The sequence below is a fragment of the Castor canadensis genome, chromosome 12 (assembly GCF_047511655.1).
Source record: "Castor canadensis chromosome 12, mCasCan1.hap1v2, whole genome shotgun sequence".
In the NCBI taxonomy this organism is placed as follows: Eukaryota; Metazoa; Chordata; class Mammalia; order Rodentia; family Castoridae; genus Castor; species Castor canadensis.
Window position 1 is genome coordinate 55037428 of NC_133397.1, and position 15662 is coordinate 55053089.

Consider the following 15662-nt stretch of genomic DNA (forward strand, 5'->3'; position numbering starts at 1 on the left):
TTCCTGTATCTCCCATATGTGCTCTCCCCTTGTCTTGTGATCCAAGTCCAACCACATTGCTGCATTTGCCCTAGATCTAAAGTCTGCATATGAAGGAGAACATACGATTTTTGGTCTTCTGAGCCTGGCTGACCTTGCTCAGAATGATGTTCTCCAGTTCCATCCATTACCTGCAAATGATAAGATTTCATTTTTCTTCATGGCTGAGTAAAATTCCATTGTGTACAAGTACCATATTTTCTTGATCCATTCATCAGTAGTGGGGCATCTTGGTTGTTTCCATAACTTGGCTATTGTGAATAGTGCTGCAATAAACATGGGTGTGCAGGTGCCTCTGGAGTAACCTGTGTTGCAGTCCTTTTGGTATATCCCCAGGAGTGGGATTGCTAAATCATATGGCAGGTCTATGTTTAGATTTTTAAGAAGTCTCCAGATTTTTCTTCCAGAGTAGTGGCACCAGCTTGCATTCCCACCAGCAGTGGATTAGGGTTCCTTTTTCCCCACATCCTTACCAACACATCTTGTTGGTGTTGTTTTTGATGATGGCTATTCTAACAGGGGTGAGATGGAATCTTAGTGTGGTTTTGATTTGGATTTCCTTTATGGCCAGAGATGGTGAGCATTTCTTCATGTTTTTTTGGCCATTTGAATTTCTTCTTTTGAAAAAGTTCTGTTTAGTTCAGTTGACCATTTCTTAATTGGTTCATTGATTTTAGGAGAGTTTAGTTTCTTTAGTTCCCTGTATATTCTGGTTATCAGTCCCTTGTCTGATGTATAACTGGCAAATATTTTCTCCCACTCTGTGGGTGGTCTTTTCAGTTTAGAAACCATTTCTTTTGTTGTGCAGAAGCTTTTTAATTTTATGAAGTCCCATTTATTCATCCTTTCTCTTAGTTGCTGGGCTGCTGGGGTTATATTGAGGAAGTCTTTGCCTATACCTATTTGTTCCAGAGTGTTTCCTGCTCCTTCCTGTAGTAACTTCAGAGTTTCAGGTCTGATATTTAGGTCCTTGATCCATTTTGAGTTGATACTAGTACAGGGTGTTAGACGTGGATCTAGTTTCAGTTTCTTGCAGACAGTAACCACTTTTCCCAGCAACATTTGTTGAAGGGGCTATCTTTTCTCCATCATATATTTTTGGCACCTTTGTCAAAAATGAGGTGGGTATAGTTGTGTGGATTCATATCCAAGTCCTCTATTCTGTTCCACTGGTCTTCATGTCTGTTTTTGTGCCAGTACCATGCGGTTTTTATTGCTATTGCTTTGTAATATAGTTTGAAGTCAGGTATTGTGATACCTCCAGCATTGCTCTTCTTGCTGAATACTGCCTTGGCTATTCGTGGTCTCTTGTGTTTCCAAATGAGTTTTAGGGTAGATTTTTCAATCTCTGTGATAAAAGTCCATTGGGATTTTGATAGGAATTGCATTAAACATGTAGATTGCTTTTGGTAGAACAGCCATTTTTACTATGTTGATTCTTCCGATCCAAGAGCACAGAAGATCTTTCCATCTTCTATAGTCTTCCTCAATCCCTTGCTTCAGAAGGTTGTAATTCTCCTTGTAGAGGTCATTCACATCCTTTGTTAAATTTACTCCTAGATTTTTTTTGAGGCTCTTGTGAATGGAATTGTTTCCATGTATTCTTTCTCAGTTTGTTCATTGTTGGTGTATAGAAAAGTGAATGATTTTGTAAGTTGATTTTGTATCCTGCCACCTTACTGTAGCTGTTTATGGTGTCTAAGAGTTTTGGGGTAGAGTTTTTTGGGTCTTTAAGGTATAGGATCATATCACCTGCAAATAAGGATATTTTGACAGCTTCTTTACCCATTTGTGTTCCTTTTATTTCTTCTTGCCTAATTGCTCTGGCTAGAAATTCCAGTACTATATTGAATAGGAGTAAAGATAATGGGCACCCTTGTCTCGTTCCTGATTTTACGAGGAATGGTTTCAGTTTTTCACTGTTAAGTATGATGTTGGCTAAAGGTTTGTCATATACAGCCTTTACAATATTGAGGTACATTCCTTCTATTCCTAGTTTTCTTACAGCTTTTATCATGAAGTGGTGTTGGATCTCATCAAAGGCTTTTTCTGCATCTATTGAGATGATCAAGTGGTTTTTGTCTTTGCTTCTATTGATGTGCTATATTACATTTATAGATTTGCATATGTTAAACCACCCCTGTATCCCTGGGATGAAGCTGACTTGGTCATGGGGAATCATCTTTCTGATGTGTTGTTGGATTTGGTTTGCCATTATTTTATTGAGAATTTTTGCATCGATGTTCATTAAAGAAATTGGCCTATAATTCTCCTTTTTGGAGGTGTCTTTGTCTGGTTTTGGGATGAGTGTAATACTGGCTTCATAGAATGGAGTTAGGCACTGTTCCTTCCCTTTGTATTTCATGGAAAAGTTTAAGGAGAGTTGGTATTAGTTCCTCTTTAAAGGTCTAATAGAACTCAGTGGAGAATCCATCAGGTCCTGGACTTTTCTTTTTTGGGAGATTATTGCACAAAATTTCATTTCATGTTGTAGCTCTATTTAGGTGGTTAATATCCTCTTGGTTTAATTTTGGATGGTCATAAGTATCTAGAAATTTGTCCATTTCTTCAAGATTTTCAAATTTATTGGAATATACGTTCTTAAAGTAGTCTCTGATGATTCCTTGGATTTCCATGGTATTTGTTGTTATCTCCCCTTTTGCATTTCTGATTTTACTGACTTGAGTTTTTTCTCTCCTCATTTTAGTCACAATTGCCAGGGGTCTGTCAATCTTGTTTATTTTTTCAAAGAACCAGCTTTGTGTTTCGTTGATTCTATGGGTTTTTTTGTTTGTTTCTATTTCATTAATTTCGGCCCTTATTTTTATTATTTCTCTCCTTCTGCTTGTTTTGGGATTTGCTTGTTCTTGTTTTTCTAGGAGTTTTGACATGTAGCATTGGGTCATTGATTTGAGATCTTTCTGTCCTTTTAATATATGCACTCATGGCTACAAACTTTCCTCTTAAGACTGCCTTTGCTGTGTCCCATAGGTTCTGGTAGGTTGTGTTTTCATCCTCATTAACTTCTAGGAACCTTTTAATTTCCTCTTTTATTTCATCAGTGACTCACTGATCATTGAGCAATGTGTTGTTCAGCTTCCAGTTGTTTGCATATTTTCTGCTGTTGTTTTGGTTGCTAAGTTCTAGTTTTAATGCATTGTGATCAGATAGAATGCATGGGATTATTTCTATTTTCTTATATTTGCTGAGGCTTGCTTTGTGCCCTAAGATATGATCAATTTTGGAAAAGATTCCATGGGCTGCTGAGAAGAATATATATTGTGCAGAAATTGGATGAAATATTCTGTAGACATCAGCTAGGTCCATTTGATCTATGGTGTGATTCAATTCTAGGATTTCTTTATTGATTTTTTGTTTGGATGACCTATCTATTGTGATAGGGGGGTATTAAGATCTCCTACTACCAGTGTGTTGGAGTCTATATGTGCTCTTAGGTCCTTCAAAGTATGACTGATGAAACTGGGTACATTGACATTGGGTGCATATAGGTTGATAATTGTTATTTCCTTTTGGTGTATTTCCTCTTTTATTAATATGGAGTGTCCTTCTTTATCTCATTTGATCATAGTAAGTTTGAAGTCTACTTTGTCCGAGATAAGTATTGCTACTCCTGCCTGTTTACAGGGACCGTTGGCTTGGTAAATCTTCTTCCAGCCTTTCACCCTCAGCCAGTGCTTATTTTTGTCAATGAGGTGGGTCTCCTGTAGGCAGCAGATTCTTGGATCTTCCTTTTTAATCCAGTTTGCCAATCGGTGTCTTTTGATGGGGGAATTTAGTCCATTAACATTCAGTGTTAGTATTGATAAATATGTGGTGATCCCTGTCATGTAGTTGTCTTTGTTGTTTAAGGGTTTGATTGTGTGTAGCTGAATCAGTTTTACTCTTTACTTTCTTGCCTTTTCTTATCCTGTGGTTTGGTATTGCCTTCCCTTTCATGGTTTTGTTTCCTTTCGTGTGTGCAGAATTCCTTGGAGAATCTTTTGTAATGGTGGCTTGGTGGTCATATATTGTTTTAGTTTCTGCTCATCATGGAAAACTTTTATTGTTCCATCTATTTTGAATGATAGTTTTGCTGGGTAGAGTATCCTATGATTAAAGTTATTTTCATTCAGTGCTTGGAAGACCTCACTCCATGCTCTTCTTGCTTTTAACATTTCTGTTGAGAAGTCTGCTGTGATTTTGATGGGTTTACCTTTATATGTTATTTGTTTTTTCTCTCTTACAGCCCTCAATATTCTTTCTCTATACTCTGTGCTTGTTGTTTTAATGATAATATGTCATGGGGTAGTTCTATTTTGATTTGGTCTCTTCGGTGTTCTGGAGGCTTCCTGTACCTGAATGGGCATAGTTTTCTCTAGATTTGGGAAGTTTTCTTTAATTATTTTGTTGATTATATTACACATTCCTTTTGCTTGCACCTCTTCTCTTTCTTCAATGCCCATGATTCTCAGGTTTGGTCTTTTGATGGAGTCAGTAAGTTCTTGCATTTTCTCTTCACAGGTCTTGAGTTGTTTAACTAATAATTCTTCAGTTTTTCTTTTAATTGCCATTTCATCTTCAAGTTCAAGAAGACAAGATTCTGTCTTCTGTTTGTTCTATTCTGCTGGAATGGGCTTCCATTTTGTATTTTTGTTTCATTCTTTTTTCTGAGGTTTTCCATATCATGGGTTACTTCCTCCTTAATATTGTCAATTTTTGTCCTTAATTCGTTTATCACTGTTTATGGTGGTCTCAGTTTCAGTTTGGCATTTATTTAGGGCTTCTATAATTTCATTTATTTGTTTCTGGGTTTTCTCATATTCTTTGTTTTTGTTGTCTTGGAATTTCTTGAGTGCCTCCTGTACATTTTGGTTGACCATGTCTAGTAACATCTCTATGAAATTCTCATTAACTACTTGCAGGATTTCTTCTTTCAGTGTGTTCTTGTGGGTTTCGTTGGGTTCCTTGGTATAGTTTATCTTTGTTTTGTTGAAGTCTGGATCTGGGTATCCATTTTCTTCATTTTGTTCTAAATCCTGAACTACTTTATTTTTGAGGGGAAAATGGTTTCCTTCCCTTTTTCTTCTTCCCATATTTCCACTAGGTACCATCTATCCCTGGACTATGTGTAATTTAGTATTAGCTGGGTAACAATATTAATACTAACAAAACCAATAAAGAAGGATAAAAAAGAGAGAGATGGAAAGATAAAAGGAATAAACAAGAGAGGAAAAGAGAGAAAAGGAAAAAAAAGAAACAAAAAAATGGGAGAGATGGTGGATGATCAAACAGCAAACTAGGCAGCAAATCCCTTGACGAAGGGAAAAAAAAAGAAAAAAATTAGCAGTTCTGGAACACTAGAATTGCAGTCTTAGTTGTTCTGATGTTAGTTCTTTAGCATCCAGACCTGTCTGTTTGTGTCTCTTAGGTAGGTTTGGAGCATTCCTGTGGCAAGTAGCAGGTGAGTGGGGTCCCAGAGGCCTAAGGTGGAGGCCTTTAGCTGAGATGAAATAGCAGGCCTTTGGAGCATAGGCCTGGTGTGCCTGAAGTGTGTGGGCTGGCAGAGTGGAGATCCTGCGTGTCTGTGGATCCCCAGCTTGACAGACCTGGGGGGTGTGGCTCAGCAGAACAGAGATTGTGCGTGTGGGTCCCCAGCTTGGAAGGCCTTAGGGGCGCAGGCTTGCGGAGTGGATATTGTGCAGGCCTGGAGGGCATGGCCCAGCAGAACAGAGATCATGCGTGTGTGTATCTCTGGTGTGGCAGCCCTGGCAGGCAAGGCCCAGTGAAATGGAGATCATGCAGGCTTGAGGACGTGGCCTGGCGGAGATCACGAATGTCTGTGGATCCCCAGCTTTGCAGGCCTTAAGGGTCGTCTGGTGTGGGTCTAAGGGGTGGAAGTTTTGGGTAGTACAACCCTGGTGGGGCAAAGGAGCAGGGCCGGAGATTGGCGATCTCACAGCATGCAGAGCAGCGGCTCCTAGGGCCTATGGGGTGGGGCTTGGCATGCGGCACCAGCTGTTCTTTTAGTATGTGGTGGTGGAGAGGCCTTCCATGAGCTAGGGGTTCAGAGTGCTGATGTTTCAGCTCTCCCTGGTGTTTTACCTCAGTCAAGTGTGTCTCCAGCTTCTCATCAAAGTCCCTGAATCACGGAGTTCAGAAGGTCTGTGGCTGTGTTCTGGTTGCCATCTTTGATCCCCCTCTGTTTTTTGTTTTTTTTTTTAAAGAACTTACCCAACCTATCCACTAACTCCACTCACTCCTACCTCTTGACCACTCACAGCAACTTGATTACATGAAGATCACTACTAAGCTTTCAATCCTGATAAAGTATCTTGTACATCACCACTCCCAAAAATTCAAATCAGATATTTTGTATTTGTGCTTGTTTCAGCAGCATATTTACTAAAGCTGGAAGAACACCAAGAAGATCAACATAGTAATTCACAAGGATGACATGCAGATATGTGAAAACTTACAGAGTTATATATTACATACATTAAACATGTTGGGATGTGTGTAAATTTGTATATATAAAATGAAAAATAGTAATTAAGTAGTTCTCAATTTGGTTATAATTTTCAATTGAATTACAAGCACTTATTTTTGTCATGACTAAGTTAGATTTTGGAATTATTAAGACTCACTTAAGTGACTGCGATAACCATTTTTAAATTACTGTATTTCTCTTAGAAGTTATTTGAGAATACTTTAAAAACTGTTCTCCATGCTGCCTAAACCAATCAAATAATTTCTAAGATAGCTAACATTATTCTCATGTTTTAAAAAAAAAAAAGAGTACAAAGCCAAGCACTTTTAGCTAAGCCCCTATTTAACCCCAAACAGTCTTTCATTCTAAAAATATTTATAAACTGGGAGTGGTAGGCTCAAGCCTGTTATCCTAGCTACTTGGGATCAGAGATTGGGAGGATCACAGTTCAAGGCCAGTGGGGTGGGGATGGGGAGGGAATAAAGTTCTCCAGACCCCATATCAACCAATGGCTGGGTGGTGGTGACATGTACCTGTCACCCCAGCTATTCAGGGAAGCACAGATAAGAAGATGGCAATCCAGGCTGCCCCAAGTATAAAAAGTGAGACTCTCTCTCAAAAATAATCAACACATAGAATAGCCATCATCAAAAACACCACTAACAACATGTGTTGGCGAGGATGTGGGGAAAAAGGAACCCTAGTGGCGGGAATGCAAGCAAGTGCAACCACTCTGGAAAAAAATTTGGAGGCTTCTTAAAAATCTACACATAAATCTGCCATATGATCCAGCAACCCACTCTTGGGGATATACCCAAAGGAATGCGACTCAGGTTACTCCAGAGACACTTGTACACCCATGTTTATTGCAGTGCTATTCATAATAGACAAGATATGGAAACAGCCAAGATGCCCCACTACTGACAATATATATAAGAAAATGTGGCATTTATACACAATGGAATTTTACTCAGCCATGAAGAAGAATGAAATCTTATCATTCACAAGTAAATGGATAGAACTGGAAAACATCATTCTGAGCAAGGTTAGCCAGGCTCAGAAGATCAAAAATCATATGTTCTCTCTCATATGAGGACTTTAGATCTAGAGTAAGTGTAGCAATGTAGTTGGACTTGGGTCACATGATAAGGGGTGAGCACTCACGGGAAGTATGGGGATAGGTAAGAAACCCAAAACATGAAAGTATTTGATGCCTCTACTATAGAGGAACTAATACAGGAACTTTAAAGTGACAGAGCTCAACATGAGAAGGGGATCAGGAACTAGTAAAAAGGTCAGTAAGAGATGAATTAACTTGGGATGTAACACATTGGTACGTGGAAGCAATGCTAGGGATCTCTCTGTATAGCTATCCTTACCACAACCAGCAAAAACACTTTGTCTCTCCTATTATTGCTTTTGTTTTCTCTCCAACAAAATTAGAGATAAAGTCAGAACAGGTTCTACCTGGAAGCGAGACGGGGTGGGGGGTAGGGGGGAGCAATGACCCAAACAATGTATGCACATGTGAATAAATGAATATAAATTTTTTTAAAAATCAACACAAAAAGGGCTGAGGGCATGGCTGAAGTAGTGGAGCACCTGCCTAGCAAGTGTGAGGCCCTGAGTTCAAACCCCAGTATCACCAAAAAATAAATAAATCACCTAACAATTTGGTTTTGTTTATTAAATGATCATATTTTTAATCATACTCTTATCTAACATGGCTATCTACACGGATGCTATGGCAAAGCACATAATCATAAAAATGTATCCAAAGTATCTTTACATTCTTCTTTTTCTTTTTTGGTAGTTCTGGGGTTTGAACTCACAGCCTCGCACTTGCTAGACAGGTGCTCTAGTACTTTGGTCATGCCCCCAGCCCTTTTTTGCTTTTCAAATAAGATCTCCTGTTTTGGACTGGGTCAGACCTTGACCCTCACACCAAGGACTTCCCACATAGCTGGGGCCAGAGGCACACCCCACCACACCTGGCTAGTTGTCTTAAGATGGGTCTCCTTAACTTTTTTCCAGAGCTGGCCTTGCACAAAGATCTTCCCAATTTCCACCTCTAGTATCTGGGATTACAGACATGAGCTATCTTAGCTACTCTCAATAAAAGGAAATCAGGTTATAAGAAAATTACTACATAAAAACTTAAAAGTTCAATAATAATCTTTAAGCATTAAAATGATTTTAATAAATGCATACTAATTTTATATATGCTACAGACAAAATATAAGGTTAATAATTTTACTCTATAATATAGCATAAGATTTTGTGAATTCCAAGAGCCCACATTGCATTTCAGGGACTTGAAGTTTAATGCTCCCTTAATGTCTCTTCTGGATGTCCTTACAATGGTATTTCAAGTATTTTCTGTAATTTGAATTAGCCATCCCCCTAAATAATACTGAGCTGGGTAAAAAAAAAAAAAGTTAAATACATTTCTAAATCTAGAATAACAGTTTAATGCTCTATTCTTTGCGTCCTTAAAAAAAAGTTTATATCAAATTCAGAAGTATGACTAAAAGACCTTGGTCAAGTCACAATCTTTGAGTTTCCTAGACTATAAAATGAGGATAATATACATTCTATTTGAGGATTAAATATACATATATATGTGTGTGAACTACATATATATTATGTATAGTATATAAAATGTGTATCCTTATATAAATATAAAATATGTATTTCATATTTATAAACTCTAATACAACATAAATTATAAAGCATATCCTAACACCCTTCACCAAGCAAGTATTAAATTTCTGAGAGCCTGGAAATAACACCTCCCTTAATTTTTGACTCCTTTTTATGTGAAATGAACAGACCGATCAAGATATCATAAGACAAATTCCACTTAATAAGTCATGAAAGCTTAATTCACTTCCAGGAGCTATAGAGTAAATTGAACATATAACTAAATTCCTTGTGTTCTTTAAAATTAAGATTAGCCAAATATGGGAGGGGAACTGGATTTGGGAACTAAGACAGGAAAATTTGAATAAAAACAGGAACAGGGGCACTGGTGGCTCATATCTATAATCCTAGCTACTTGGGAGATTGAGCTCAGGAGGATCACCATTTGAGGTAAGCCTGGGCAAATAGTTCATGAGACTCTCATTTCCAAAATTACCAGAGCAAAATGGACTGACGTGTGGCTCAAGTGTAGAGCACCTGCCCGAGGAACAGGGGACTTAGATTTATAAGAAATTCCATGGAGAACCAACATATACAAGTCAAACTTACCTTCTGTGGACACTTGATTTGCAAATTGCTACGTTAATAATAAGCATTTTGCAAGATAAACTGTAAGGCCTGTGGCAAGGTCAGTAAGCTAGTAAGAGTAATATACACCCATTTTCAGCATCTACTATACTCCATCTATGGTTCTCAGCAAATCTTTAGACAAAGTCAAATATATTCCTCAGGCACAATATGCATACTAGCTAATAAACTCATCATCTTAGAACAAAAGATAATTGTAGTAAGAATATATTTTATACCCTAAACCATTCACAAATCTACATAAAGTGAAAATCTAATCAGTTAGCTAAATAATTTGGTAAGCAAAGTAATAAAATACCTACAACTGACGATACAGTTGGCTCTCTGTATCTGAAGGGGATTGGTTCCAGAATATGCACACATCCATGCCAAAACATAGGATGCTCAAGTCCCTCTTGTAAAATGGTTTGGTAGCTCCATATAACCTACACACCTCCTCCCCTATACTTTAATCATCTTTAGATTAATAACAATACCTAACACAATGTAAGGCTATGTAAATAGCTGCTGTTGTATATGGTTAAAGGAATAATGACAAGGAAAAAGGGTCTGCTACATCTTCAGGAACACTCAAGTTTTTTCCAAACATTTTCAATTTATGGTTGGCTGAGTCAATGGATGCAAAACCCACAAGTATAGAGGATTGGCTGTATGTAAATTATTCACATGTCAAATTGCATCTGTTTTGTTTTTTGTTTTTTTTTTTGGTAGTACTAAGGATTGAACCCAGGACCTCATACATGCCCCTGGCCCTTTTTGGTTTTATATTTTGCTTTTGATATAGGGTTTTGCTAAGTTTGCCCAAGCTGACCTTGACCTCCCAATCCTCTTGCCTACACCTCCTGAGTAGCTGGGAATACAGGAATGCACCACCACATGTGGCTACATCTATGAAATTTCTGATATGCTCAGTATTTTACAATTTTGTCTATTCATTTCCCAAATACAATTTTAATGTGCAAAATTTCTGCTTAGTAGATAAGCTTGAAACTGATTAGGTTTGTTAAGCCAAGATTATTCTTCTTAGTCCACAATGACAATTTCAAAGACATTTTTGCTAGTACCTATTGTGAGGAAGACATCATATTGTGTTCTATGAGGGACATATAAATGTACAAGACACAGTTCCTAGATGTGTGGAAATTATTAGTTTAATAACTGATTTAGTTAATTTGAAAACACTGTGCAATGAATACTACCTAAATTCTGTAACATTTCATTGTATACTATTGCCTCATTTTACTATATTTGCTGTATCTATATTTTATGGATATAACTATTCACATGTTTTGATGTGGGGTGCAGAGTAAGAGAAGCACAGTTGTACTCAGTGTTCTGAAGGCTGATTCGGCATGGCCCCAGCCACAGAATAAGGCTAGAGTAAGATGTAGAGCAGCTGCTTTTTCTAAGATGTTTATGTCAAATAATCTATAGGCTGAGATTTGGCACAGCCCCAGCCACAGAAGAGAGCAAGAAGGTGAGATGAGGCTCAGCTGCTTTTCCTAAGTTGTTTATGTTCAGAGAAAGAAGTAGGAACATTCAGAGAAAGAAGTAGGAATGAAGGTTTCTCTTGTTACAATGTCATGCTCCTCCCCAAGAATGCTTGCTCCACCTCCTTGTTTACCACTGGGTATAAAAGACTCGCTGAAGGAAGACGCCAGGCTTTTGGATGAAGGGAGGCTTTTTGATGATGGGAAGCTTTTTGATAAAGGGAGGCTTTTGGGTGAGGGGTTTTTGGCTAAGAGGAAATTGCTGGAGGGAGGACTGCTGAAAGGAGGAAAATGAATTGCTGAAGGGAAAATGATTGCTGAAGGGAAAAGAAATTGCTAGAGAGGACTGCTGAAGGGAAAAGAATTGCTGAAGGAGAACTGCTAAAGGGGAATTGATAAAGCTAGAGAACATGGGACAGTGCAAGTTTGCACTGAGAATATTATACATAGGCTTTAGAAAAGCTAAGCTAAAAAAACGCTAAAGAGAAGGTGGGACAGTACAAGTCTGAGCACCGAGGCTTTAAGAAAGCTAAAGAAAGAACATGGGACAGTGCAAGTCTTATGGGACAGTGCAAGTCTGAGGGCAAAGACTTTAAGAGAGATTATGCTAAAGAAAAGCTAAGAGAAAACATGGGACAGAGCGAGCCTAAGGAAAGAGACTTTAAAGAATAGAAAAGAAGCAAGGTTTTAAAGAACTGTAAAGGAGTAAGGCCTTAAAGAAAAGACAGAGAAAAGAAACAGAGTAAAGAGAAGAGATTAATAGAGATAAGAGGCAATGAGGCTATTGTGCATCTCCACCTGAGCACCCAACACACCTGACCCCAACTTTCTGCATGTCTGTCTGTCTATTCTGTGTCCTTTTCAAACTTTTTGTATGTGTGTTTCTGCTTCTGCATCTCCCATCACCCACAGTTAGCCCCAGTTAGGTTCAGTAATAACCAGGAGCAAGAGAAAGGTCGTTCCATCAATCCAACCTATTTTTAATGCATTTCAAAGAAAGCTGCAAGTCTAAGTATGTTTTACCCACTAAACACTTCAGCACACAAATCATTAACTAAAGTTGAATAATTTTTACAGTGTTTTTAGGTAAAATTTACAGTGTTTTTAGGTGAAATGCACAAATCTTAAGTGTACTATCTGTCAGTTTTGACAGATGCATATACCTCTGAAAGTGAAACCCCATCAAGATATTACCATCACTCCAGAAAGTCCCCTTGGGCCCATTCCAGTCAATCCTCACCTCAAATCTCAACTGCAGAGGAAAGTACTGTTAGCTTTTTTCCAACACAGATTAGTTTTGCAGATAATCATTTTTAAATTCAAATTTTAAAACAAAAGAGTGAAAATTAGGCTGAGGAATGAAAAAGAACTTCATGTGGATGGATAGATGGCTACATACATAGAGAAATAAATACAACAAAATGCTTAACAATCACAGAAATTAGGTGGCAAGCAGACAAGTCTGCCAGTAATCAATTTATTATATCTCAGTTCCAAGTCTCCCTTTCTTTACCCTGCCTTGTGACAGCCTATAAATCTCTTTCCTTTGCCAGCTGGTGAAATTTCAAGCTCTAATAAGACAAGGCAATGACACTGTCAGGTGACAGCAGTACAGAGACACTTCTTTTCCAAATCTGGGACTCGATGATGACAGTGATGATGCATGGGAGCCCAGTAGCCTAGCTGAAAAAAAAAAAAAAAACTCCACTTATGGCCTCAGGACCCAATGGGCACTTCTATAGACAATGTGAACATGGTCTTTTTGAAGAGGGGCCCTTTCTTCCTTCCTCATCCTAGACATAGTAGCTGAACTTGGGTACCTGCTACTGTTCAGAGTCCACTTTTATTCTTTTCTTTAGTTAACTATCCCTCTGTTCTAGTTTAAAATTTATCACAGTCAACTTTCAAATAACCAGTACAGTTGTCTCCTGACTGAAATCAGACTACTATAAAAAGTATTTACGGTGTATCTCTTTTATATGATTGAAAATGTTGGGGAAGAGGAAAGAGAAAGGAGATAGGTTTCTTTTTTTTTTTTCGTCCTGTGCAGGGCTTGGGGTGCAGTTCAGTGGTTCAATCCCTAGTACCAAACAAACAAAAAAGGTGAAATGTTAATAAACATTGAAGTAGGATGGTAGACTGAGAAGATTGAAGTAGGATGGTAGACTGAGAAGATTGTACTATAGTCTTCATTTCATGTATGTTTTAATTTTTCATAATAAAGCATTTTTTAACAGGCTTCACAAAGACCAAAGAATTTGAAGAGAGCCTGGTGGAATGAATTTTAAATAGAAATAGAAGATGAGACTGCAGTTGAGGAAAAAGTACAGATAAAATATGTAGGCAGGACATCTTTGAGCAACAGCCAGTAGTTTGGCTAAAGTATAAGATGTATACTGCCAATAAATGTAGCTGGTGAAATTTTTTCCTCCCCTTTATTAAAAAAATTATGGGAGACCATTGTTTTGAACTGAACTTATGCACTAGGCCCTCAATGATCAGACCAAACCAAAATGGAGTCACCTATGCTAAATTGAATAATCAACTGAAACTTTTAAAAAACATACAAATCCCAAAACAGAACAATTTTTCCTGAAAACAGATTCCAGTCTACCTGAGTTAGCATAATAAGGAAGTACCTTTTGCTTTAACCCTTACCAAAAAATAACTAGCTCTCTTCTATTTTGTTTCCTGATCCCACCTTACAAAACTCATTATTTTTTCAATGTCCAGTGGGAGTGCTCATTCTATTTTTGTAGAACAGAGGCTTCCCACATTCTTGAATAACAAATAAAAACCAAATAGATGTATAACTAAGTTTGCTGTACTTTCGTTTTTTAATGCCTTTCACCTTCACTTCAGTATGTTAGTTCTTCACTCTCAGCAGTTATTTTTTTTCCCCCTTACCTCCTGTCCCTCCTCCAGCCCATACTACTGGTCAAAGGCTAGCTCTTCCCACCACAAATTGATCCACTGCAGATTCTTTTTGTATGTCTTAATTTTTTCAAGACAATGGGCATAATCTAGTTTGGGATGCACTTACAGGAAAATGTTAGGTCTATATTTATATAGCAGGTTTTTTTTTTACATGTAAAGCATTTAGTAGTAACACAAAACAAGTTTTCACAATACCTAGTTAGTAGGGGAAACAAGAAAGTATTAACTGATATTTTTATGATTTAATAACTCACGTGACGTTTTAGATGGAATCGCAAAATAAATTCACATGTACATGAGTGAGTAAGTGTACAATGGGTTGTGTGTTTCTCTATCCAAGAGAGGACTGGTAACGTTCCCTAAGCTTGTGGTGAGTACAGTTGGACAAATAATAAAATGAATATCCATATTTTCTCCACCATTCATACAATTAACCTTCAGGCCCCTTTCCAGTGACATTTCTCTTTTTTCTCCTTCCTCAGAAATGCCAACTGAAAATATAATAAAACCAGTCAAATTTTTCAAAGGAGGAACTTGTAATAGAAATAAAGTAGCTAGACATATCCTGGAATTAGTCTAACAAACTTGGGCGTTTTTGACATAGAGTAGCATTTGAAGCGATGCAACTCAAGAATGAGTTCACTTAGGGATTGAGTGTAGACAGATGAACACAGGCACACCAACGTAAAGGGAGCTTTAAAAAAAAAAAAAAACTTGGAAGGACAGAGAAGAGGCAAGGCGACAATACAGAAAATCCAAAATATTATGTTCTCTGAGGACCAAATGAATAGTGATTAGAGATTCGAGGAGTCACTCAAATACTCATGTATTTTTCAATACATGGTACTGAAAAATCAAGTAGAAAAGTTAAGAAATTGTATTCCTTTCCCCAAATGGTAAATCTTCCTAAAATGAAATAAACTATTTGCATTCGTTTACCAGTGATAGAGGAAACCCAGAAGTTAGACGAAATGCTACCTCAAATACATATTTCGTTCATTTTCATTACATGTATACTATTCCAGACCATCACATCTTCCTTTCAAATTTGCACATGAAACAACTTTCAGAGAGCTTCCTTGCACGGCACTAATTTTAACTGGAAATCTCTTTAAGCTATCCTACAGCTGACAGTAACTAGGATCTCCTGGTTCCTTAGACATGTTGATGTGGCATGACTTTGTCAGACGATAAACGTGTATCCGTATCCACCTTCCAACAGAGGATGTGCAAACGAGACAACGTTCACGGAGGGCAGAGAAAGTTAGATCCGTGACCCCAAGATCCTTGGAGATGGGGGGGTCACCTCCGAAAAAGTAGACGCTCAATAAACATTTCCGATTTAACTTTGGAAGAGCTGCACTTTACGGAGGGGAGCGGGCGCGAACTTCAGACCACTACTCACACTATCGCCTTCC

The 15662-nt window shown here is 37.9% G+C and overlaps 1 protein-coding gene and 1 non-coding gene across 13 annotated transcripts in view; one reads left to right on the plus strand and one right to left on the minus strand.

The window, feature by feature from the left end:
* The window catches only part of Wdpcp (WD repeat containing planar cell polarity effector), a 373249-nt gene that overhangs the window by 356942 nt on the left and 645 nt on the right, over positions 1–15662 (minus strand). The gene's annotated exons all lie outside the window — the stretch shown is intronic.
* LOC141415232 (U6 spliceosomal RNA) lies at positions 6418–6523 on the plus strand. The gene has a single exon (XR_012440235.1). It is a non-coding gene; the product is annotated as a U6 spliceosomal RNA (small nuclear RNA).